Genomic DNA, 25,513 nt, shown 5'->3' with positions numbered 1-25,513 from the left:
CAGCTGTTACTGAGTCACCCAGGCAAGGAACTCAGATACCACACTGCACATACCTGGCTTTTACACAGAAATGTTTTGCTGTACTAGACTTAAAGTACATATTAGAAAAAAAGATAGAGAAATCTTCATCAGGGACACATCTAGAAATCAACACAAATTATACATTTTGCAAGATTTTTAGAATGAAACTCACCTTTTGATCAAAACCATCACCTCTCCTTTCGATAGTGAAATTTCCAGGGAAGTGATTTTTCCCTGATTTGGGGGTAAGAAATCTTCCACCTGTTTGCAACCACTGGAACTGTCAAACCTGACAACCTGCATGTACCTGCTGTAAAATCTGTGCTGATAATCAGTGTCTTGATCTCCAAAGATCTGAATGCTTTCAACAGATCATCTAACCTCTCCAATACAAACATCTAACCTCAGATCATCTAATCAAATCCTCTAACCTCTCAAACCTTGCTAGCTATTTATGAATCACATACATGCCATCAGAGCGCCTATGCTGATAACAAATGTAATACTCCAAAACCTCAAGAGATCATTAGTAAGACAACTATCGGGACAAATGCTGAGGCCCAAATTCTCCTCTTGGGGTGGCCATCATGACTTGAATATAATAAAGACCAAGCCAGGGTAGCATCTTTCACCTGCTGAAATGTGGTTCAGATTTTTTTTCCCCAGGCTTGCAAATTCAGTTTTCATTTTCTTTGACAAAATCTGGAAAAAAACAGCCCAACCAAAAAAAAAAAAAAACCAAAACCACAACAGGAGAGGAAAAATACTGAATATGTGGTCACATTTTTATTTTTACTAACTGTTCTGTGCTCCAGCAGGCCTTTGGTATTTGTTGCTTTATTTTTATTTTTTTTTCTGGCATCAGGACAGTTAATATTCAGTTATGGAAAAGGAGAAGCCTAGGCTCTTCACACACCGTATTTCGTGCATCCCACAATTAGGTATCAAACTCATGATATTTAGCTGAGAGGAAAAACTCTTTTTAGACACCTCTAATTTTCCAGAGGAAAAGAGATTAAATCTGAACTGCTGAGTCTTTTTCAGTTTCAGTGATGGTTGGTGAGAGAAGACCTGAAACTCTTGCTTTACACTCACCATCAGTCATACATAGTCAGGCTCCAGATAGGTAATTAAGAGTCATTTCACTGTTTACTTATTATGATAACCATGGCTTTAATCTGGAGTTTTAAAGTGTTTATTGCTAGATGAGCATAAATATTCAGGGAAGTTTCTTTTGTGATTTCTCAGTGCACTAGATGGCACTAAAGCATGGCTTTTATATGTAGGGGAAAAAATCCCTGCAAAAATTGATATGTAGGTTCAGTAAACCTGAACTATTTTGGTCAGGTATATTTTATGAAAGTTCTTTGATATATTATTTGTAATTTTTCATTTTAATTTTCAGATCATCAGAAACAGAGAATTAATTACATCCACTTTGATATTAAAAGAATTTCAAATTGAAAATAAATAATGCTGGAAAGTTGAAAAAAAAACCCTGAAGAAACTAATTTACCCCAGGCTAGATGCAAAATTATTCTAATGTTCAAAGATTAGGGGGCTTGATGCAAGTAAAAAAAGTTCTGTACCAATTACATGGCTTTTTCATGAACTTCAGCTATCAAAAACATTAAAGTCACCAAAAAAATGAATAAAGTCTTCAGATTTTCTATATAGAAAAATCATTCTTAATATACAAGCAAATAGTTAGCTCCATACTGTCTCCCAGGCATATCATGTTCAAAACAACAAGTAGAACCATCTTGTAAGAGCAGTGCACTTTTTCTCCCACATAAATAGCAAGGAAACAAAATTAAACTTTAATTTTTCTTTACTTCTTCCCCTCCCTTCAAATGAGGAGCTATGGTTTAGCTCATTCAAAGTTTCTCTTAATGTATTGTTATGTGTTGTATACAGCACTGTTTGCTTTCTTATATGATCATCATAAACAACAACAAAGGAAATATGAAGGGTGGATCCCTTGTAAAACTAAGCCTTCTAGACAAAACGGTGAAGAAATATGTCTTAGGTCATCTTGGGTATTTTAGTCTTGCTGTAATGCTGAGGGTGCTTACAGAGGCATTTCAGGTCCTTATGATCTTTAGATGGTTCCAGGATTATTCACCATGTATTTCTCTGAGAAAGAAAGCAGAAAGAAAAGAATGCAGAGTGAAAAAGAAAGGAAAAAAGGCAAGATCGTGTGGGCTGCATGTGAGTTTGCTCCAGCAGTGATCTTGCTGCACTTTATTTCCAGCAGCCATACAGCGAGGTGATAGTTGCTCCATTTATGCTGCAGACACGAAGGTGAGACACGAAGCCCGGGGTCTGAACGCCAGCAGCCGGGGCTGTATGCGGAGCAGGGCTGCAAATGTTACGGTTTCATGCTTGGGACTGTCATTGATTTGACAACGGTTTCAAAAGCAGTCATTTACCTGCAGGGGCTGACAGGATCAACTCCTGCACTGAGAGATGGAGCTTCATCTACCTGCAAAGCCAGTCCAGGGTCTGAACTCCCAGGCATCTACTCTGCCATGGGCAGCAGGGTTTTCTTTTGGGAGGAGAGACCTGTGCATTGCTGCTGAGAATTTGCCCTCATGTTTATAACAGAAAGCCCCTATATACCCACTATTGAATTTATTATTTTTCTGTAAACTGCATTAAAGCCTGCACCTCAAGAAAAAGTATTATGGGAAAAAACGAAAATGCCTGCATGAAGCTATTAAACATGACCCAAGAGCACACAAGTCCTTAAATTACAGTGTCTGCAGCATCCAGCTCGTGCTATTCTGAGGGCTAATATTTTTAGCACCTCTACAGAAAATAACTTCCCTGAGAATCCGAGGTTAAACAGTTTCAGGAATACTTGTTCTTGGCTTCCCAAACACTCATTTTCCACACTTCAAATGCATAAATACAGAGAAGGAGAAGAGATGAAGAGAAATGCACCAATTCAACAATTTTTTTCTTAAAATATATTTTGCTGATGACTTCACAAAAAAAATAAAACCACCAAAAAAAGCAACACACCAAAAGTAACAGAAGATAGCAGAGTTGCACTCTCACTAATGTCAATTGGTATGATATCACCACAGAGTTTGGACTTTACTCTTTTAAATATGATATATGGCTTGGCTGTTTCATAGGGACACTGTTGATCTAAAATGAACATCTTAAAAAAATTAATTACAGACAATAGTGATAACACCTCAGGTTATTAAAACTGAAAGAACATTAAATTTCCCAATTTGCTTTTCACTGTGCTGCCTGCAATTCATTCAGTCTAGACAATTTCACTTTTTTTCTCACTTGGTTTCATTTGTTGATTCTAATGAGAGAAGTTAAGGTTGCAGCTGCCAAAGGGGACTTTTTGAAAAGTAAAGTTTCTTAACAAGAAAAAAATTAAAAGCAACCCGCTTGTCCTGATTCTGTCTCCCCTTGCTTTTGTGATACAGGTTTTGTTCACATGCAAGGGGAATTACAGCACTTAATTATTATACACTCACAGTCCTCCAAGTTCTTGGCTCCGAAGTCACCAGCTTCACAGCTTTGGCTGGTGGATTGGATACCTCAGGTCTTCTCCCAAGCTCAGCAGTATAGGTCTTTATTCCAACCTACCTTCAGATGCTTAACTGCAGAACCTTCTTTAGGACCAACAGTCCAACTAAATATCCAACATGAGTCCACTTTACCTAATTTCCATACCTACTGAACACTGATGGCACCTTTTTTTTTTCTCCTGCAAGCTCCCAGGGCTAGCCATCTGCACACCCTTCAACCAGAGGAGAGCCCCCCCCCCCAAATTAGTTCCAGCCCCAGGGTGAAGAACAACCAATGTAAGAACACTGCAGACCCCTCCTCTAGGAACTGAACCACAGGAGCTGTGGGATCAGGAGGACACTTGGGTTGCTGGCAGAATTAAATGTCTCTGATCCTGTTACATCTTTCTATCAACTTGGGAGCGAGACTAGAAAATCACTTAAATCCCACACAGACATTTGCCACAGAGTTAGAGGGCCTTTGGACTGGTGCCCAATTCAGCAAGAAATTAAGAACACGGTTATGGTTATGTGTATGATTATTTAAGTACACGCTGGTGATTAGTGACTACGTATACTATGTCACACTGCTGTAGCATTTGTATAACTTCAGGCATGTACCCAGTAGATCACTTCAGTATTTCAAACCTAGATTTATATATTTTTCCATTAAAAATACTGCCATCTTTTTAAAAAAAATCAATTAATTTTTGTAATGATTCATCCAAAATTGTGTGTATTGAGATTTTTCCCATTTTTTCCTTCTCCAGTTCCCCTTCTTTCCTCTTTTTCAACAAGGAAGAAAACAGATGATGGAAGAATAGAACAAGACATTTAACCTAAACTATTAGCAAACAATGTCTCAGAGTTTGGTTTCAGGTTTTAATGTTTTCCCTAGATGATTCACACACAAATAAATTATTTTATTCAAGCAGCCATATGTTAACACAGCCAACAGCTAAAGTCTTAAATAAATATTAAAAACAGGTTTAATTTTTTATTTTAGAAAACAGCTAAACCAGCATCACTGCCAAAGAGTCTGCATACTTTGAAACAAAATACTGTTCATTCCTTTGTAATTTAGCTTAATGTTTAAAACATGCATATAGATGACACTGCAGGATAGAGACATCTTTTCTTTGTATTTCCATTATCTGTAGAAGAAATTCAATTCTGAAGCACCAAGCGCTATGAACAACTAATGAACACCTTCAGAGAACTAAGTTAACTGAAACCCCATCACATCAATGCCATATTCTGATACCTTTTTTCCCCTCGTGTCAGTTCTGTTCAACTAGCGCTCTCACTACCTAGTGGGAAATGTTATTAAAAGAGGAAACACTTTCAGACCACTGATGCTGATCCAACCTATATCTGTAAAGGTACAGAGGGAATAGAATAAAATTTAGAGAGAAATCAATGCAGCATAGGAGGCTGTTTGATTTAAATATTTTCAGTGTGCTCCAGTACAGCCTCAACAGCCAGGATGCAATGTAGGAATTGGAGTAGTATTCTAAGACCTATGTTTGCAAAACATCTGGCAGAGTATCAGAACCATCCCATCTGACCTTAGAGCCCATGAATCAGTGAGGGGAAGAGTGGTGAGCTCCAGGGAAAGAAATGGGTAGCTTGCAAATGTCAGGTTAAGGAGATTCTGCTGCGTGTGTGAGATTTTTATAGACATACATAAATGTGTACGTGTGGGTCTGTATGTTCGGACCATATCTATCTGTAAAATAAAAGTCGGTTACAATAGATGTTCTTATCTGACCTACTTAAAATTGTACATGAAAGAACAGTTAATTTAATCTCCTATCTGTCAGATTGATATAAATCTCCTGTTCAGTATTAATTATTGTAAGCATGAATATTCTTCATTTTGGGGGGAGACCTGATGATTAAAGCTAATGCAGACAGAAATCCTGAACTCATTAAAATTCCCTCCCACACCCCCTCACTGAATGTGCGTGCAACTTTTCAGACAGGATTCCTCGCTGTTCTGGCTGCCACGCAGTCTTCTGCACCTTCGGATAAAGAGTATAAAATGCTGCCTCTGTGAAGCGTTCATGTTTTTAAACTCGAATGAGTTTAAAAACATGTTTTATGTTCATTGTGCTGCAAAGTCAGCGGGAGCAAAGTGGCCTCGGTTTTCATCTGAGCTTCAGCTAAATGCTTGAAGCTCATTTTCCTTCTGTTTCTTTCTGCTTTTAAATTCTGTGAAGTAGCTTGACCTCAAGAGCTCAGGAGGTGATGCAGGGTGTTAGTGACATTCTTGTTCTCTTTTAATAAAATAATATGTTCCCATCCAAAATGATGTCAGCGATAAATGTAGAAATCAGGAATTCAAAGGTAAGATTATTCAGCCATAGTACTGTCTGAAAAAGAAATCCAGAACAAAAACTTGCTTTACATCTGGGTCTCTGTAAGGTTTTAAACCTCATAGGACAGGGTTTCTTTCCACCTGGAGGTGTCTTCTGTCATGAAGACCCTGGTGCTCCCAGGCCCTGATGCCTCCCAAGCTGATGCTTCCAAGCATCAATGGGGTCTCACAGACTTCTGTCCCCTACTGAGCAAGAGGATCTGCCCTCTATGGGATCCGGGATCTGAACCAGATCAACAGTTAACGCTTTCAAATTAGGGTTGTTAGGGAAAGGAGTAAAGAATTGTGTTTTAATGGTCAGGAGTGCCAAGAGATTTTAATTACTATCTGCCTTGCACCCACTATTCTCACAGGGATAAGTGTATTTGAATGAAAACAACCCCAAAGGAATGGCGGGGGGTGGGGGGTGGGGGGGGGTGGGCAGTGTTTTGGATGTGTGTGTGGGGGGATGCTACAGAAGAAGAGAACACATTTTCACTCAGATATGCTGAGCTATGAATAAGCTGTTTTCATTAGACACTTTAAATTACTGTCATGAATAAAACCTAATCAGACACAATCGCCCCCCAAACCAAGGAAGACACATCCCAGGTTAGTCAATAGACTTATAATTACATGTTCAGCCAAGATGCCTGTAAATCAGGTTTGGCTCCATGCTCTGTCAGAGTTGAAAACAGAGCTGTTTCTGACAGGTTAAGTGAGTCCTACAGTTGCTGGACTGCTCTGGCTATGAACAATATTCTGAAAACAGCACTGTGAACAGTGATTTTTTTTTCTGACATTATGTTGATTATAATTTATTTTTCTTAAAAACTTATGCTAAAAGTGCCTGTTCAGGTTTTGCTCTGAATTATTGGAGCCTGATTTCTCAGTGCTGCCTCAAAAGTGTCTTTCCCAGGTACACAAACCCTTCCTGTAGCACAGAAAAGATGGCTTGTCACTTCCGAGCCCTTTAGAAGATGCTGTCCAGAGAAGTTAATGTAGCCTCTAACATGAAGATTAGTTGGTTATGAGAAGAAGAGCTGCACAAACAGCAATGAGCAGAAATCTTTACATCTGCAATTTTTGTCTGCAGTACACTTAAACCCCAAACAAACAGAATAAAAGAAAAAGAAAAAAAAAAAAAAAAAAAGAGTGGGGAAGAATATATTTGCCCGTTGCGCTAAAATTAAGAAGAAAATGTGCAGTTTAGACCAGGTAGTTCTAGGTACCTTTGAGTGGCTTTCTTAATCTCACAGCCATCTGTCTCTGAGAAATATTTAGTAAATAGTCTCTTATGCTGTAGTCAACAACCCTCATGCCACCATTTCCAGTGGGAAAAGTACCTTTGCAGTGGCCAGCTCATAATATTTGGTTTAAAAAGTACTTGGTCAGCACAAAGCGTCTTTACTGAATTAGGCATGTCTGTCAGGGTCAGATTTGAAGGTGAGATTTTGAAGGAAAAAACAGAACAGCAGATGAGGGACAAAATAAACTGGTTTAATCTAGATATTCGCTCCCTAATCTTGCAAACATCTATGGTTTTCTTTAACTCTACATGAACCTTTGCACAGTGTGTTTAGCTGCACAGTGTACTGTTTTTTCAGTCCTTTGGTTTGAGAGGAAAAAAGAAAGAAAAGAAAAAATAAAACCCAACCACCCTCTCCTCTCAGAGTCATTCTACAAGCCATTTATTCATCAGAAGTAATTGTGGTCAGACATTTAGCTGAGAACGCTGGTATTTGTCCTAATGTTCTGTAAATGTTTATACCAAACTTAAATGAATGTAAATACCTCATCTCTGAGCTCTGTGGTAAATCGTTTGTTCTGCACAGAGAACATTTGGTGGGGAAGTTGTGCTACAGCCCATTCCTACTGAAATAGTTGAGACCGATGGCAACTGGCCATCTAATGCCTGAGCTCAAATGTAAATACTTTGCTCCACAAGCAAAGCTGAAAAAAACAAGCCACATTTTGGCCATTTCTGCTCAAGAAAGAAAATAATCTGCACCAACCCTTTTCCTGACACAACTTATTTATCTCTGCATGCTGCTGAGCTCTGCAACCTGATGTATTAAAAGTCAAGTCTAGGCTCTTCGTCTTCTCCCTTCATCCCAGAGCTCCAGCATTTGCTTTCCACTGCCCCCCCCCCCCCCCCCCCCCCCCCATGTTTTAGCTCATGAGTCAAAGAGATTAGCAGACAGCAAAAGTTGCAGTTTGCTTTGGGTGAAGCCTTCAATATTTGTTTCCACTGCAGGGAAAACTCCCACTGATTTCAAAGGGAAGAAGGACTGCAGGCATGCGCTTCCCACTTCTGAAAATCAGAGCTCCCAGATGCAAATTTGAGACTTGCAATAGACAGGTATCAGTTACGCTAATTAAGTCTCATTTATCTTAACCATTTCACTACTTAATCAGATAGCACAGTGATAAGAAGCTATAAAAATATATGACAGATAGTCAAGGTCTAGACTTCTCTAATGTGGCAATTTTTTATATTATGATCTTTCTTTGTATATGCAGATGAACCACTCTTTTATTAACTTCCCTTTGTAAGCATTTCACACTCAAAAAAATCAGATAGAGCTTTGGGGGAAAAAAAAAAAGCAGCTTTCCAAGGTGATGAGAATGAATTAGCCCATAATTGGACTGATGGGTAAAAGTTCAGTACAATGCAACAAAAGTACATCATTATCAGGATTTAAACTTACTATGGGGAAATTTTATTGCTGCTCATTTAAAACGTATCATCTTTGGCTGCACTCTGCGGGGACTTACCAGTGTTGAAGTAGGTAAAGAAATCTGTAGAAGGAACGGTCCCCACACACAAGTGTAGGTAGAGAAAACATTTAGCTGTCAACATTTATTACTTGAATTACATTAGGTTTCATGGGCTGTCATCTGAGGTTGAAGATTTGTGTGCTGGGTGCTTTTCATACATCTTCATAGTATTTGGTGGAAAAAAACAGTAAAGAACAGTGGTCATCTCTCCTCATAGAACATCTCTGCTACAAACCTATACAACAGCACAAGAACATCAGCACATTTTCTTCATTAACAGCATGGAGAAGTAAAAACACAGAAGAGGTCTACTCAAGATTGCAGAGGAAAAGATCACAAGATGGAATGCCTAGAAACTGAAGCTAGGCACCACCCTGACAAGAGAACCAACACATGTCTTTGGGCCAGAGGCAAATCAAGTGTACAAGAAATGTGCCTGGACTTCTGTTGAACTCTAGCTCGAGATGGGGAGTGTTTTTCACCCTTTTGCTTTGTCTCATTCAAATGCTGCCAGGGGAGGTAGATGGCTTCTGTTTTGCAAATCATCAGATTGCCTGTGGTTTTCATGATTCTCTGATTTTCAAACTTCTGGAAATTTCCAAATGAAGGGGCATCCTACAATAAAGGCTCCTGACAAGAAATTTCCTTAAGAAACTTTCCTCTCTTTGCTCGTCTTGGGGATTGCCACAATATCTCTGCCATCTCAGTGGATGTCAAGGGCCTTCAGGATCTCTCAGTTCATTAGTTTGTCATTTTTCAATACCCTAATTTCCTCCCAAACTCTTGGAGAAAGAGATACTCAGTGTGACTTGAAGGTTCTCTCACTGGGAATATTTCAGAGAAGGGGAAAAGTACATTCAAAATGCACATAGCAAATATACCAACTCATCCTTATTAATGCTGAGCTTCAGTTAGGCCACAGTTGTCACCGAAAAGAGGCAGTGTTTGAGGTAAAGAAGCAGAACATAAGGGAGCTACCAAGATGAATATTAACATCTTGATCTTAACCTAACACCTTGATCTTAATTTTCTGGTTCTCATGGAAAAGTCTAGCCACGAGTTAAACAAAACCAAAAAAAAGTGGGCCTAAGCAAAACACCCAAACAACCCAAGCGCCGATGAAAACAGGCTGAGCAGGAAAGGAAACACGCAGAATAGCCAATAATTTAAAGGTCCCTTTTGATGAACAGGAACTCCTACAAGCAGCCGCATGGTGACAAAGCTACCCAGCTACGTGATCCTGTTATCAAAGCCGCATCTTTTGTTCAAGGCAAATCGCCACAGCTTCTCCTTACATGTCTCTCAGGCTGCTAAGCATGACCCTTGTGGGGCTGACAGAGGGCAAAAAGGAGGATTGCAAGGCTCTCAAGTATGCTTGCAGTAGAAAAGCATCTATGTCTTACACCACCCTTTCAATCTTGTCCTTCAAAGTCTAGATTTTTCCATTTACCCAGGGATAACACTGACAGCACAAATAGTTCTTCAGTCTGGTAGTACAAAATTTGCTTTGCTACAAAATAAGGAGATTTGTAAAAAAAAATGGAGTTTGCTGTTTCAGTTTAGGAATGGCCAGGCTACTTACAGACTGGCGGCATACTGAGCCTCGGCACACTGACTATAAATAAGATGCTGTCATATAGGAGAAGGAGTAACAGGTTCAACTATCACATCTTTTTGGTAAATTAGAACTATCACATCTCTTTGGTAAATTAGTTTATTAGGTAGGACAACTTGAAATTTGTGATCTGAGCTTTAAAACAAAAATCTAAATGGTTTTATTAAAGTTCATATTTTTTTCCTGTGATGTTCTAATCACTAATTGATATTTCACTGGTGAGAGAACTATTAAGATGCTAGTATCATAACTATTATTGACATTGATCCATTAGAGAATTTAAAACTCCTTTTTCCAATAACAGAGATTGTAGCTCATAATTCCCTTTTGAGTTTTGGAATACCTGGCATGATTCATAACTTTTCACTTACTAAATTCATGTAGCTCCATCAGAATTTTGGGTTTTATGACAGTAAGGCTTTAGACCTTAGGACTGGAGAGAGAGAGAGAGAGATTTTTACTGCAAATAATCAAATACCAGAAAAGAAATTGTTTCAATACACGAAAGCATCCTAAATTTACTACCTTTCCTATTTTTAAATCTTGAGATTGGCTGGATTACCTCAAGATTTAAAGAATGAGGTGACTTATGAATATTGAAAGAGTGAATAATTAAAATCTCAACAGCAAAGAAAGACCCTCTTAGATCTTGATGAACTAAGTCATGCTTTTTAACTGTGCTTTGTAGACGATTTTTATTAAAATTATGGTGATTTATGATTAATTGACCCAAACCAGAAAAATGTAATAAACCCCCCCCAGAATTTCTTACATTTTTTCTTCGTCTTCTTATTTCTTGACATTTATGTCTTTAACTGTGAAGCTATTTTTTTCTTTGTCTGACAATCTCCAAGTTATATTGGAACATATTTGAATAGCCTGTGCCTGTTTCTTTGAGATTGCATTAGGCTATTGATGACAGTTAAACCAGAATGCATTTTTAAACTGAAATTCAGAGCATGTCAGAACAGAAACTGAAGTCTCTTAGGTGTTTGAATAGATTATCAAGATGATATTTTATCAGCATTAGGGATATTAGAAATGTATTTATATTGCAGGAAAATAGATTCTAAGGTGTTTAACACAAAAGATACATTATATTGATTTCTACCAATCCTTCAGAAATTCCATTCAGTAATATTTTTTATACTGTGGTTCTAAAACAATGTAAGTTGTGAGGAGATAAGAATACTGCAGTTTTAATTGCCCTTTCTGAAAGGGAAATTACCCTGCAAAGTCCTTTACCTAGCTGTTGTCTGAATGCTTCCAGAGCAGAAGCCTGCACTGAGATATTAACATATCCTGAAACTGTGTTATCTTCATCTTACTAGAGAAGAGCTGGGCAGATGTAGGACAGGCACCCCTTCCCCATGCCTTATTCTTACACACTGATAAAATTTTATCACCCATTTTTGTCTGACTAGATAACCAAAGAAGATTGCTGCAGCAAGAAATTTGGGGGAATTTGAGTTCATTTATTTTTCTCTCCACCTGGTTCTTCTGCCAACAGTCACTCTCCCAGAAACCACATCTTGTCTGTGGAGCTTCAACAGAGCTGAACGTTGGTGGGAGCTGGGAGCCAAAATCCACTCGGTACATTTCCACCATTGTAAAACATAGATCCTCATTTACCTCCTGGTCCTTGGGTCCTCAGCGTCCATATTTTGTAGAAGTTATTTTGCTCTTGTCTTCTCTTTGGGAGTGAATTGAGACCTCTGCAGAATTAAATGCAACTGTAGTTCCAAGGAACACAAGTGAAACACTGTAAGGACGAAACTGCTCCAGATTTGGGTTGTTCTGCCTTATGCAATCCTCCAACACTATTCCAGTGAGCTTTCTACCCTCACACACCCTACTCAGCCTCTTAGCACTGACCAGCTGGGGAACACAAATTTTCAGGTTCTACTATAGAAATAATGTTTTGGTGGACTTCAGCATAGCCTTTGCATTATTTCAGAAAATAAAAATAAATTAGCAACAGAAAAAAACTTTTTATGACTGCAAGGCAGCCCTTGGGAACCAAGTCTTTACAGATGGAAACAGCATAGCACCTTGCTACTGTGGCTGTGTAGGAAGGTCCAAGCTCTGTGGAACCAGATGCTTTGGACCATTTAATGAGGGCTACAGAGACCGTCATCAGGTGAACATATTTAACAACACGCATGCAGGCAGAGCCTTTTCCTTTCAAGTTTGCATCCTTCATAGCCTGTTCTTGTTATGACCTTGTATTGAAAATGGAAAGAGGTGATAAGGGGTTGTAGCAAGAGTGGCCCTGACTGTGGTCTGTATGCTCAGCTCAAAGCAACAGGGTCCATGGAGGGAGGTAATGACCACAAACGTTTGCCATGAGCAGCAAACCTCCGCGTAGGCTGTTAAAAGAAAGAATTGCGCCTTCCCTTCTCTCGGAGGATAGCACAGTGACTCATAACAGCCTTGGTGTTGCTCAGCCTGAGATCAAGAAGTGGGAAAGGAAGAGCCCTCACAAATACTGAGTTTACAAATAACACCGAATTACTGATTCTGATACTTGCTGCTACGAACTCAGAGAATGTCACTTTTTCTCTGCGCACAGTCCTGTTCCTCCCCCTGGAAATCCATTGCAGGCCAACACAAGCTCTCTGGATGCTGGCATCCTCTTAAGTCAAGTGTCCTTAACCCATCCCAACATAGCCTCCTTCTTCCCTAAGTACCTAACTTCGATGAAGTGCCTGAACTGAGACCATATGGACAATCTGTCCCCTGTTTTCCTAAGTTATGCAGAAGAAAGATGCTATCAAATTGAAAAGGTTAGTCATTTTCAAGGAAAAGAAAAAATACAAAAAAGAGTTCTAAGGAATTTAAAAAACCCCATGATTTCTGTGTTGCAGGTGAGTAAACAGAAACCTAGAAAGATTGAAATGAACTGGGCTCGGTAACAGGCTTAGATAAGAAGGGAACCTCATTTTTCTAATGTGAGCCTGCTGGCCCTCACTGTCACACCACTCTCACTAGTAAAGCTGTCAGAGAACCACTCTTCCTTCCTCTTTCATGCTTTGCATGCCCTTTGAAATGGCAAAACATCTTCTTGATACAGACATCAGGGAAATAACTCTGTCGAAACATTTCTGTATGAATCTTTTTAAAATAAGGTGGACCATTTAGCTTAGCACCTTTGGATCTCGACAGCTTATGCACACACACAAATATTCCAGGCCTTGGAGGGGCTGATTAAAAAGGAATTTCCCACGTGTGGGTTTTAAAACAAAACTGGATAAGCACCAGCCAAGCTTCAGATTTCCTTTCATTGGCTTTTTGTCTGCTACATCTGCATGTAAAGTTATTTTTTGAGCTGAGAGGAATCAACCAAAGACCAGACAAAGATCATAGCCAGGAGCTAATCTGTGCCTTTAAAAAATATTCAATACTTAAACTTTTTTATACCAGTAAGGATGATTCTGACTTGGATTTAGGCAAGGCGTCCTGCATCTTACTCCTCCTGTCTGGTAGGAGAAGTACCAGCACCATTCTGGTCTGCAGAGGATATACCATGGCCTTGAAGAGTATGCAGAAATTTCTTGGGATGTCCAGGGAGAATGGGGGGCTCCAGGGCTGGAAAGTATGCACAGATAGGATAAAAGAAGATCTTCTCTCTTGATGAACTTAGCAAGTGAGTGGGTTTCCTTGCAAGGAATGGGCAAGGTCAGACATTACAAATATTCTTTCCTTGTGTGACTAAACTCCTGTGGCTTCAGGAGTGGTAACACTGGTTCAGCACCCGCAAGCCTTGCAAGATGGGCTTGGGTGAATTGATCTCCTGCCTCAGTTTCCCTCTTCATATGCCAGAATAAAAATGCTGACCTACGCTTGCAATCATTGATATAGATTTGCTTTAAAGAGAAACACTATATAAAATTTTGTGAACCTGAAGACTCCTTTAAAGGATGCAGTTGGCTGATGCAGCTACTGTGCATTCTAAGTGGAAGGTCCCACCGACCTGCTGGATGCTCTCCTGGTTATATCATAACAGGACTAAGGTTTTGACCCTCTGAACTGCTTCAGGGTAACTACACAGTGTTCACTTGTGGCCAATATTGCAATGTTTTCTAGTTCTCCTCTCCCTCCTGCTATGAACGCTGTGGAGAGATAAAGAGCAAAGGAAACAAAGATGAGCTGATGGGCTTCCTCTTCTCTGTCACAAAACACTAAGGTTAATTTACCAGTAGGAACTGCTGCAGCTTTGATGAGATACGTAAAGCTTTAAGCCCATGTAATCACCATTGCCAAACTAGTCTGCTCAATGGGATAAAATGTCTTCCCCGTGCCCACTGGGCGGGAAGTCAGTTGATTAGAGGCATTTACAGAACCAAAAAGCTTTTTTGCAGATGACCTTTTATAAATCCCACCAAATCCTAGCTTGCTTCCCACCACGTTTCTAATAGTTTGATCTGTGGCCTACTAATGAGGTACATATTGCTACAGTTCCAGTAAAGGTATTAGGGTGTCTACTCCATTCTGCAGTACCACAGAGATTATAGTTATTTGCGCCAGGAGGAAAAGGAATTTCCAGGGCATAAGTCATCATTTAGAGTTATTAACAAAAGGATTTATTATGTTGCTCTGTTTCAAATGGCGGTATACATGATGTCTAGAGCATGCCAGAGTGCAACTACCTACCACATAATGTCCTAATGAATCACTGCTTGCTGGAGGAGCTGCAGAACCTCAACATTCAATCGTGCATTTCTCCCACATGCACCAAATTGACAAATAAGGCCATAATAGCTTTGCACTTTTATCAGGTAAAACTGATCTCAGGAAGATGACTAGATGAGTACATTGAAACCACGTTCAGAACTATGTGGGGGGGGGAAATCCACTTTTTGGGGAAAAAAAAAAAGAAAAAAAAAAGAAGAAAAAAAAAGAAAGAGAAAAAGTATTGGCGCAGCAAAACAGCTCTAACGCAAAGCTAAGTGCTAACCCCTAACCCCATGGGCACTGGGGGTCTGGGTCTGTGCCTGGGAAGTCAATGGGATCTTTAACCATGACTTCAGGGCTTGCAGAGTCAAGTCCTACTGTAAAAAGAACTTTGCCTTCCAGAGTTGTGAAGATGAGGCTGACTAAAGGCTATTGAATCCTGCTTGTCCACGCTTGCCTTCTGTGTAATTTATAGTAATTGACAGCCAAAGGCTCTCCCCTCTCAAACAAGCAGTTAAGAAATAATTCTCCTTTTACTGAACCTGGGTCCACTGAGGTTTAATTAAACAATGTTTAGAGTACATTTTGAGTGCTCCAGGTGGCAGGAGAAACAAATTATTATTTATTTGCTTTCACTCATTTTATTTGCATTTTCAGGCTTAAAGGCTAAAATGACTATGTTTTGTTCTGATTTTGCTTTCAGTAAAGGTGCTATAAATTTTCTTATTTACTGCGTGTGGAAGCAGACTCAATTAATATCATTTGTTCATGGTATATATATATTCATAGCTAAAATAATCTCTGAAACTCCACAGTCCTCTTTGGTTATGTTTTGGAAAAGGTGAAAAAAAATAATAAACCTTAACGTATCATTTAGCCCTGTTTGATAACTGAAAAAACGTTGGCATTTTTCAACACTGTTTTTATTTCAAATTCTCACTAATGCTTTTTTAGGGACAAATCTTCCCCTGGCAAAGCCTTCTTCCACCCTTGTGAAAGTAAGTGGCTTTACCTTGGAAGACAGCCAGCCTTTAAATGTACTGCTCAACAAGTTCATCCCCCTCCATGCAGTCCCTCACCCTCTTCCTCCCTCTCTCCTCCCTCCCCCAACCATGCTCTGTGTTAAGAAGTGGGCTTGAAACACATCCTGTAGTCAGTCCTCTTGGCAGATTGCAGCATTTCTCCTACCTCCATTTATTTATTCTTCCAGCTGATGAGCCTTAGGGGTGTGGAGGACTTTTACCTTTTTGGTAAATTAATCATTCCTTTTGATATCTTAGAGGGGACAAGGCTGATGGCATCACAAGCAATATTTTTTAGGACCATTTAGCATCTCAAATGAAAGAGTTTATAAGAGGGAAGAGCAGTGACAGAGGTAACAGTCTATTTTTGAAGCAAAGCATGGGTCAAATTCTGCCTCCCCTGTGGCACAGCTCCCAAAGCTTGTGCTAAGAGGAAGCCTAGGCCCAGGGGATGATGAAGCCAGTGATTATACAGCACATTATGCTAAAGAAAAATTAAATCAAATGCAGCTGCTTTTATATAATTCAAAGACAGAACTCAGTGTTTTCTTAAATTATTTTTGGTTCCTTTTCCCCTCTCCCCTCTCTGCACATTTATTCTTTGCCTATAAAGAAAAGCTTCAAAGAACATACGCAAATCCAACCCTTTTATTTAAGTTTTGCTTTTTACCTCCCTTTTTTCCATATTTTTTTTTAAAGCTGCTTCTACTTGAGTCTGTTGCAAAAAAATCCTGCTTTTTAGCTTCTTCAGTGATGCCTTTGTGCTGTTAGGACTCAAAAATGCCTTAACTGGGGACAAGGTGATGTCTGAACCTCAGCTTTAGAAAAGTGCCACCTCCTATTCCAGTCAAATGAACCTTGTACTAAGTCACGTTCATTCAAAAAGTCTTGTTTTCAAACAAGAATCTACCTGTTACTGGTTACTGGAGCTTAGCCTGGCTGAAAGGTAGATCAGAAACTCACAGTGGGTTCAATAAAAGATACATAAAACAAGCTCAAAATTCACGTGTCGCTACTAAGTGGAAAAAGGTCATCAAATGAATAGGAAAAGAGATTTGATGCAAGCAGATGCATTGCAAAGTGCCCAATATTACATCACCTCCTAAAGGAAAGTCTTTAGCTGAAAATTTGAGCTGGTGTTTTTTTTATTATTTTTTATTGAGTCATTAACGTGATTCCACAGTTAAGGACATCTTCTTGCTTCTCAGGTGCTGATTCAGCAAACTTCTTGAGCCCACATGAAACCTGATCATGTTTGCGGTTCCACTGAGTTCAACTGGGGCACAATCACATGAGTGAAGTGAGATACACAAGTGCCTTGCTGAATCAGGGCCCTATGCCCATGGCAAAACTTTAATTGCAAGATATACTGTCAGGCAATTTCCAGTAGAAGTTAGTTTTTGCGTTGTTTTACTAAGCAAGCTGATATTTGATTCTGCAATTGAATGTAAGCAGACATTCTTTTTAGCAGACTCTTGACAACCAATGTTTGTGGAAATAACATTGATGATATAACCCTGATAAATTTTAAGCTTTGTACACTTCTGCCTTACTTTACATCTCTCAAGAAAAAGCAATAGCAATCACATAAGCAAATTCCCCACAGATCTAGGTGAACAATGTGTCTGATGTAACTGTACTATTTTTAATTATTTGTGAGATGTTTAGAGCAGGTCTGAGAGTATCTGAACTCATGACTAAGTAGATAATTTTACCCATATCGAGATCCAAAATTTAGCACATGTATTTTTAACAATCCAATCATTTTATTTTGTTCTGAAAAAAGGAGGTGAGAGAAAACTGCCGGGGGGTGGGGGGTGGGGTAGGGGGGGTGGGAGTGGGGAAGAAAGAAAGAATGAGAAACAACTTTTCTACGGAATTGTTAGGGAAATCAAACCACACTATCAGGTTGCATACATTTATTTTTCACATATAAAGTACTTTGTCCTAGAAGAGATGTTCATAAAAGTCTCTCAATTCGGCCATTTGACAGATGAGATCTGTTCTTCATGTCAGTCACTGAGTTACAGGTCTCTTCCCCTATTCTGCTGCTGTGATTCTTATTCTGTTTACCTTTGTATCCACAGAGTATATCAGTATAAATTTATACATGTGTATGCATATTCTATACATACAGCCTATCTTTATTATGCAGATGATAGCAGTGTTAAGCTTGCTGCAGAGGGCATTTCTTTCATATTTCAGAGGAATGCTAGGCAAGGAGATCTATTCTTGAAGCCCACAATATTAGAATAAGAATGAAACAATTTTCATAGCAATGCAGTGGGAAAAAAACAGTAAAACTCTGAGAACAATAAATGCAGGGCCATTTTTATAAGATGTGGCAAAACAAAACCTGGTGATGAAAGCATTTAGAGCAACCTCAGAGCTCAGGAATGGAGTTACTGGGGTTGATTCACTGCTGCCCTGCGCTCCGCACAGTCAGAGAGCAAAGTGGGTGGAAATCGTTACTGTCCTCCACACTGGCACAGACTTCTACTCCCACCTCGCCTGGTGCAAATGAGTACAAAGACAGCCCAGTGGAAACATACAGTCGTGGTTCTGTGCAAAACAACAGACTATCTTCTCATTTTAACATCTTTCTACTGATCTTTTTTTTTGTTTGTTTTTAAACTGATGCTGGTGCTGTTATTATTATTGAATTAAAACTGAAACATCCATGTTATGGGTTGAGATTTCTATTTTCTACTGCACACACAATAGCCAAACATTAAGTTCTGTGACCTGTGAAACTACTGAATTCTGCTTCTGAAGCCTTTCAGTGTAGGTTTCCCACAGGCCGGACATTCAATTACATCTATGCCTTCCATGACCTCCCTGGCACTGTGTCATACCAGGGCCTTTCCCTCAGTCCAGACTAATCAGAGCTTTCTCGTTATTCAGCTGCCTATTTTTAAAGACTTCCTCAGGATTCAATATCTTCTGAACTACTCTTTTGATGAATTTTTAAAAAATCAATAAGTTAAGAAAAAAAAAAAAGAAAACCACCCCAAAAACTGTGGGGGAGGAATGGACAGCAGGTGGACAACCAATCATTCAGCAAGATCACCTCAGATTTGCTTTTTGACAAAAACAGGGGTTTATTTATATTTTTGTTGCACACAGACCAACTTTTGAGCTTTTTGTTATCATCCCCAAAGGCAAGGAGGATTCATCTGACTTGGCCCTAGTTGCCTACTAGTTAGACATCTATTTGGAAGCTGCCATCTAGGATGAATGCACATGCATGGAGAGAAGGTATAAGTACCACCTAGTCCTGGAAGAGATATCTCAAGCAAACAGCATGACTTGACACTCTAGGGTAGTTCTGTCCTTTTCCATTTCCTACCAAGGAAACTCTTCAGTCTGGTTTACAGAAAATGTCTAACTCTTAGAAGAGAATCATTAGGTGGGGTTTATGTGGCTCCTGGAGAATACCATAGGAAACCACTGTGAGTCAAGCAAAGATATTCTGTATCTCCTGCAATACAGATCTGATGGCCCTTCCGAGCTGATTTTTGAAGAATTCAGTGGTGCCTTCCTCTTACTTTGACTAGCATGAACATGACACTTGGTGACTCCAAAATCAAATCCACTAGCACCTTTGAGACACCTCCTGTAAGCTAAACTCTGCTAAGCTGAATGAGGACTGAACTACTTAAGTTCACTGCAACTTCAACTTAAACTCTAGTGGCACAATACAGCTCCCAGTTACAAGATAAAGCAAAGTGCCCTGAATCAAATGATCAACCACCAGCTGCTGGGTTTGCTATTCAGCCTGCATCTACGCACAAGCACAAGGTGTTTCATTAGACCTCTAAAATGGCTACTGCTTTCCCTAGGGTGTTGCTTTTGAGGTCTTGGTACCTGCGACACTGGAAAAATCAAGACAAAATTATGATAAGTTTTTGTGAAATGGATGGAATAGAAACCACAATAGAGCTCCCCAGACCTAGATTTTGAGGAGACTAGAGCAAGTGCTACTCACTTGTTCATAAACTTGTGTGTTTTGGGTTTTGCTTTTTTTTTTTTTTTTTTTTTCTGAAACAACCCAACAGATCATCTACACAACAAATATATCTGTAAGAAACTACTGAGACAGAGAGCGGAGTCTGGCAATTCCTAGCGCTTTCTGAGGGCTGGGTCCTAATTTGACCACAGAGTGTCTACCCACACCTATTGAAGCATAGCTGGCTTTGGATTGGACTCACCAATATCCACAGAAAACGCTGCACAACATTTTGCTCTGATTCTTGCAAACTATGCACGATGAAGCCTCAGAAAATCCAAGAATCAATGGGTTGCAAAATGGTGCTTAGCAGAACAGCCTTTGATTTTGATTGCACCTACACATGCAAAAAGGGAGCTGAAAAACCAGCCTTCTTACTTTTTGTAGGTTTTTTTATTTAAAAAAAATAATCTCTACAATTAATTAACAATGCAATAATTCCAATTTATGAATGATAATGTGCAGAAAAGAGCTGTTGAGAAGGGATTTTAAAAGCTGTGCTACTGTAAATTATTGCAGTGTAAGACTTACTTCTACATAGATAATATACCCCCAAATGCTTTTGAAATTCTGCAGTGAAAGGAATATAAAATGAGGGGTATGAGATACTGTAAGCAAACTGCTTCTTAACATCTCTATCAAGGCAATACATTTTAACTTGGTGCGTTAAAAATGCAAACAAAACCTTTAACTCCTAAGATCAATTGCAAGCATAGGCAGACTCTGGGTTTAGGAAGAGCATTCTGTCTTGTCAAGCTCACCTTATCATCATGGAAGAATAAACAGCATAATTATTCTCACCTTTTTGTTTGTTTTCTAATTGCATCATTTATTACTTTCAGGAAATTCAAATCAACATCAGATTTATAGCGCAAGGCTTCTGAAATATTGCTTTGGTTATAGAAATGTCAAAGCTGGCAGGTAAGCTGTCTTGTTGCCTCAGGAGTCTTTTACATTAGCAAAAATTATGGAAAAGGCCTTTAGAATTGAGTAAGTTTAACAATTTGTTTCTCTGTTATGCATGGTTAAAAACTCTGTTCTTTTACCGATATTTCAGTTCCATTTATCAGCCTGCAGTATATAACATTGGTGTGTTTGAATCAAACACACAAAGGGTGGGATTGTAACCATTCTGTTTCTGCAAAATATGTTCTACTCCTAGGTTGGCTGCAACAGGTTTTCGGATGACTGTTAACATAATTTTTCTGGTTAGTTACCAAATATCTACCACCGTAAACCATGGAGGATCCTGAAAGGACTCCTCTGCATTCCTTGTAAGTTCTCAAGTGCTCAGAGTTTATCCCATTTACCACTAAATGAATGCTGTGCTCTCTGCTGCTCAGCAACGCATGTTTCTTTCACCAAATATGCAAAGCAAGGCCTAAAACATAATTATCTAAAATATGTATATTAGGAAATTTGGTTTAACTTTCTGTCTTATGATGTTGAGGAATTTTACTTGCAGATTCATCACCTCGTTCTGTGAGTCAAATTAATCCTACTGGTTACCATATAGTATCTCTTCCAGCCATGTGTATACTGCAACTTATGAATTTTGTGTGTGTTAAAGGGACAGATTTTCTGACTTTACCAAAAAACCTCAGACAACAAGGAGTTTGACATTTGATCTAAATCTCACTGAAGTCACTAGAAAAACTAGAGCTGAAATCGGCCCCCACCATAATAACCTGTCATGACATAAAGAAAAATCTTGCCACAACTTACGATGTTCCTACACATAAGAAATTCCTAAAGTGTGGTGGTGTTTGGTAGTGGCTTTCCGTTTGATAAGCTTTATCTCTATCCTAGACGGGATCGAGTTGTTGTGGGGTTGGGAGATGACTGTGTGTGCCACTGCACTAGTCATCCTGGATGCCTTTTATAACTGGCAAAGGCAATTGGGTGCTTTCAGGACTTTGTTCATCTGACTTCATTTAGACATTCACTTTTAAAAAACAAGATTGACAAAACTGTGGAGGAGCTCATTCATCCTCATATCCTGTACTGGAAGAACAATTTGGAAGTAGGTAGCCATAGAGGGGGTGGCCAGAAGATAAATCGGGAAGATAATTTTTTTCTTCCTTGCTTTGTACATACATATGCAGTTTTTAAAGACAGGGAAATTTTATGAGATAACAAGCAGAGGAATAAAAAGAGAAAGCAACAATTCATGTGTATACTTCTTCTTAGAGCCTCTATTACAATTACATAATTTAAGACACTGAATGAAAATGTAATCCAATCCTTACATCTAAAGATTATTCAATTTTGCAATTTTCTACTTTCTCAAAACAAGACCAAATACTGTTCAAGATTAGTATTTCTGATGGAAAGAGGAAAACAGACAAAAGCTTTACAGCTTCATTGAATTAAAGCAAAAACTTTTGCTTGTTCCTAGTGACTTACCACTTATGAAAACTTTCAGAAATGAGTTATTATTCAGTATATTTTGTATAAAAATATTTTCGCTGGGGTAATGTGAAAATATTTCTCAGGCAAAATATCTCATCAGTTCAAGATATACAGGATCATTTGTAATATAGGACATTAAATGTTATTAGGCGTTAGGAAATGGGAATGTTATCAGTGTGTTTCACTTTTAAAAAACATCAAAAATAAAAAACAAAACAAAACAACTGTAGGAAAAGGAGCCATATAAAATACATTAAAAACAAGCAAACGAATTACAGATTAGTCATGGGGTTTGTTTAGAGAAAATTAAAACAAAAATAGAGAGTTTGTCATCTATTTACACAGATAGTAAGGAAAGACAAGCTGATCAGAGAAATCATAGATCAAAACATGGTATAGCATCCCAAAAGCCAATGCTTTCATGTGCTAAGATAAAACGGTGCAATACTCTCTGTACATGTATAAATTATTTGTAAACAAAGCATGACAACAGAACTACCCCAAGTGTCTGGACAGTATTGCAAGAAAGGGACAGATTATTTCTGAAGTCCTAAACCTCTGTTGCTGCAAACACAGACAACAGTAAATTTATATAAACAAATTGTCATCTCTTTAAATGACAAGATTTGTATGTTTATTGATCTGTTTTGTTACTTTGATGGATCACAGCCAGAGTTTTCAGTCCTGGTCAGGAAACAGCATCTAGAATGTATCCGAGTGCTGACGAGATTCATTAGGGTTTTATGTCACATTTAGATCCATGATAAGAAATCCCCCTAAATGTAACAAGCATGAGGACTGATCCTTGCTTTAGCTTTTATTCAATTAATTGTCTAAATGACAGTCATGAACCCTGAGCACAGGTAGGATCTGCCGCAGTTTAGTTATTAAAGCCAAAGATTAGCAGTCGTATCACCTTGATTTTAATCCTCATTTTTTTCTGATTCATAGTAACCTTAGGCAAAACATATTCTCTTTCCTTTATTCACCCTCAAAACAACAGGTTGTAATAATTCTGAGCTGCCTCTGGCTTGCTGCCTTGTAATTTTTCTTTAAAGTGTAATAAATACTTAAAAAATGCTTTCAGATGATAACTGACAAGCACGACAGTACAAAGTACTATAACCTTAATGACCTGCAGAGCTTTGTCTAGCAACTGAACAAGTCCTTAATGACAACGAAAGCGTGTACATATAATATAATCTCTGACTTGGTATAAACCGGTGCTGTTCACCGATACCTACGCTTGGAAGCCAGTTTATCCCAAGTGAGAGTGTGGCCCAAATCCTTTTATTCTCAAAAATCTGTGTCTGGTGAATCTTTAATAGCCCCAGTGGTTGTCCCAGTTATTTAACAGCTGCATGCAATGGACCACGCCACTCAGCATCGCTAGGTGAGCCGCTACCACTCCCCTTCCCAGCACAACCCAGAGGGTTGGTATCTCATGAAGGTAGGATTGCATTTTGCCAGGACATGCCGGGGTGTGGACATGGACTTTTCTGAAGCCACATGGTGATCAGCTCATGCTCTGAAATGCTAAAAAGTTAAGTACAGCATAAAATCAGTAATCGATTTGTGGCCCGCATCTGGCAACCATGTTTTTTCCCTATGCAAATCAAACCACGCACAGTGTAAAGGCCCTTCTGGTCCACTTCATTACAGGAAGGAAAAACCCACTTTTTACCGGCATCGGTCGGAAAAAAATGAAATATTCAAATTTCATCCAAACAAATAATCAACAGTGTTTTTCAGAGAATTTCTTTTTGTCCTTTTCAAAGTATTCCTTTAAATAGATCTTTCCTTTTCTGCATGCTTTTTCCTGTATAATACTTCTATTCACTACCTTTTTTGCATACACATCTTTTGTTCTAAGCAGAGAAAGCATTTATTAAACAAAGCAGACTTGGTCTTAATTCACTTAAGGCCTTGCTCTTACTCCTCATTACAAGCTAAGTTAAACAACATCATCAAAGCATTTTCTTAATGTTTTTGGACTTACCTTAATTTTTCTTTTTCCCTCCACTAATGGGAAATGCTGTTACTCATTCACAGTCCATCTGCCTAATAGAAACTAGCTTCTGACAATTAAAGTGCTAGCATGTAAATTCTTGTATGACATGCCCCTATCTGAAGATTAATTTGTGCAATTCATGACTGATGAGATGCATTATTATCTGCAAACTTATCACCTCTCTTACCCAAGTTCTAGCTCAATCTGATCTTTGTTAAGACTTAATGAGAACAAACGCAGTTCTTAAGAACAATGGAAAAAAGGTGCAAAATGCAATACATTTTGTTTAAATCATTTTTAGAGATACTGTCTGTGGGTGTCAGTATAGGTATGAGTCATTTTATAACCAAACTTGAAACAAAACAAAACAAATAAAAAAACCCAGAAAGGACACTTGTTCTTAGAAAACTAACAGTCTGTCAAAATGTTTCCCACCTTAGCACCAAAGGTGGGAGAAAATGGAGCTTCAAAGAATTTTAAACTACAAAATTATAATGAGGGAACACCAAATCAAACAAATGATCACTGACATTTGGAGACATTTTAAAATTTTTTACAAAAATTGATCCGTTCAGCCAATCTCCTTTGGGCATTGCCATGAAAACCTTCCACAAAAAACACCTTATCTTCAACAGTTTCTTGTAAGAAAACTAAAGATGATGCATTATTACCAAAACCAATACTTTGGGGGATCTTGGGGTTTGTCTGAACAACTTGCTGCTGTGTTTGGGGAGCACGGATGCTCATACAGAGCTGACATGGAGACTGTTGTAACACAACCGTAGATTTGACCATAGTCAGGCAGAAGAGTAGAATCAAGATCAGAAGTCCAGCCCTGGTTGCCATGGTCTATGGTCAACCTTACACTCCAAGCAACATACACATCTTTTAGTATGTTGTGATTTCTGTCCCAGCCTTGCATTTAGCAGTGGAGGCTTCAGCTTGCAGCTGGGTAATGGTGCATGAACACAGTGGCAGCTGAGAGATCTGAATTCCTGTTCCACATCTTCTATGGATTTACCTTGCAGGGTGGTTATTTCATATATTTCTGCCTTTATTTCCCCTCCCATCTT

At 38.8% G+C, this 25,513-nt stretch overlaps 1 long non-coding RNA gene across 1 annotated transcript in view; it reads right to left on the bottom strand.

The window, feature by feature from the left end:
- Positions 1-25,513, bottom strand: part of LOC308065768 — a 57,499-nt gene that overhangs the window by 18,387 nt on the left and 13,599 nt on the right. Inside the window, exon 1 of the long non-coding RNA XR_013928915.1 lies at positions 194-25,513. This exon is cut by the window's right edge and continues 13,599 nt beyond it. This is a non-coding gene — a long non-coding RNA (uncharacterized lncRNA). The remainder of the gene's footprint in view (positions 1-193) is intronic.

This window comes from Falco punctatus (assembly GCF_963210335.1).
Source record: "Falco punctatus genome assembly, chromosome: 6".
NCBI lineage: Eukaryota > Metazoa > Chordata > Aves > Falconiformes > Falconidae > Falco > Falco punctatus.
This window is presented reverse-complemented; position numbering and strand designations above follow the sequence as displayed.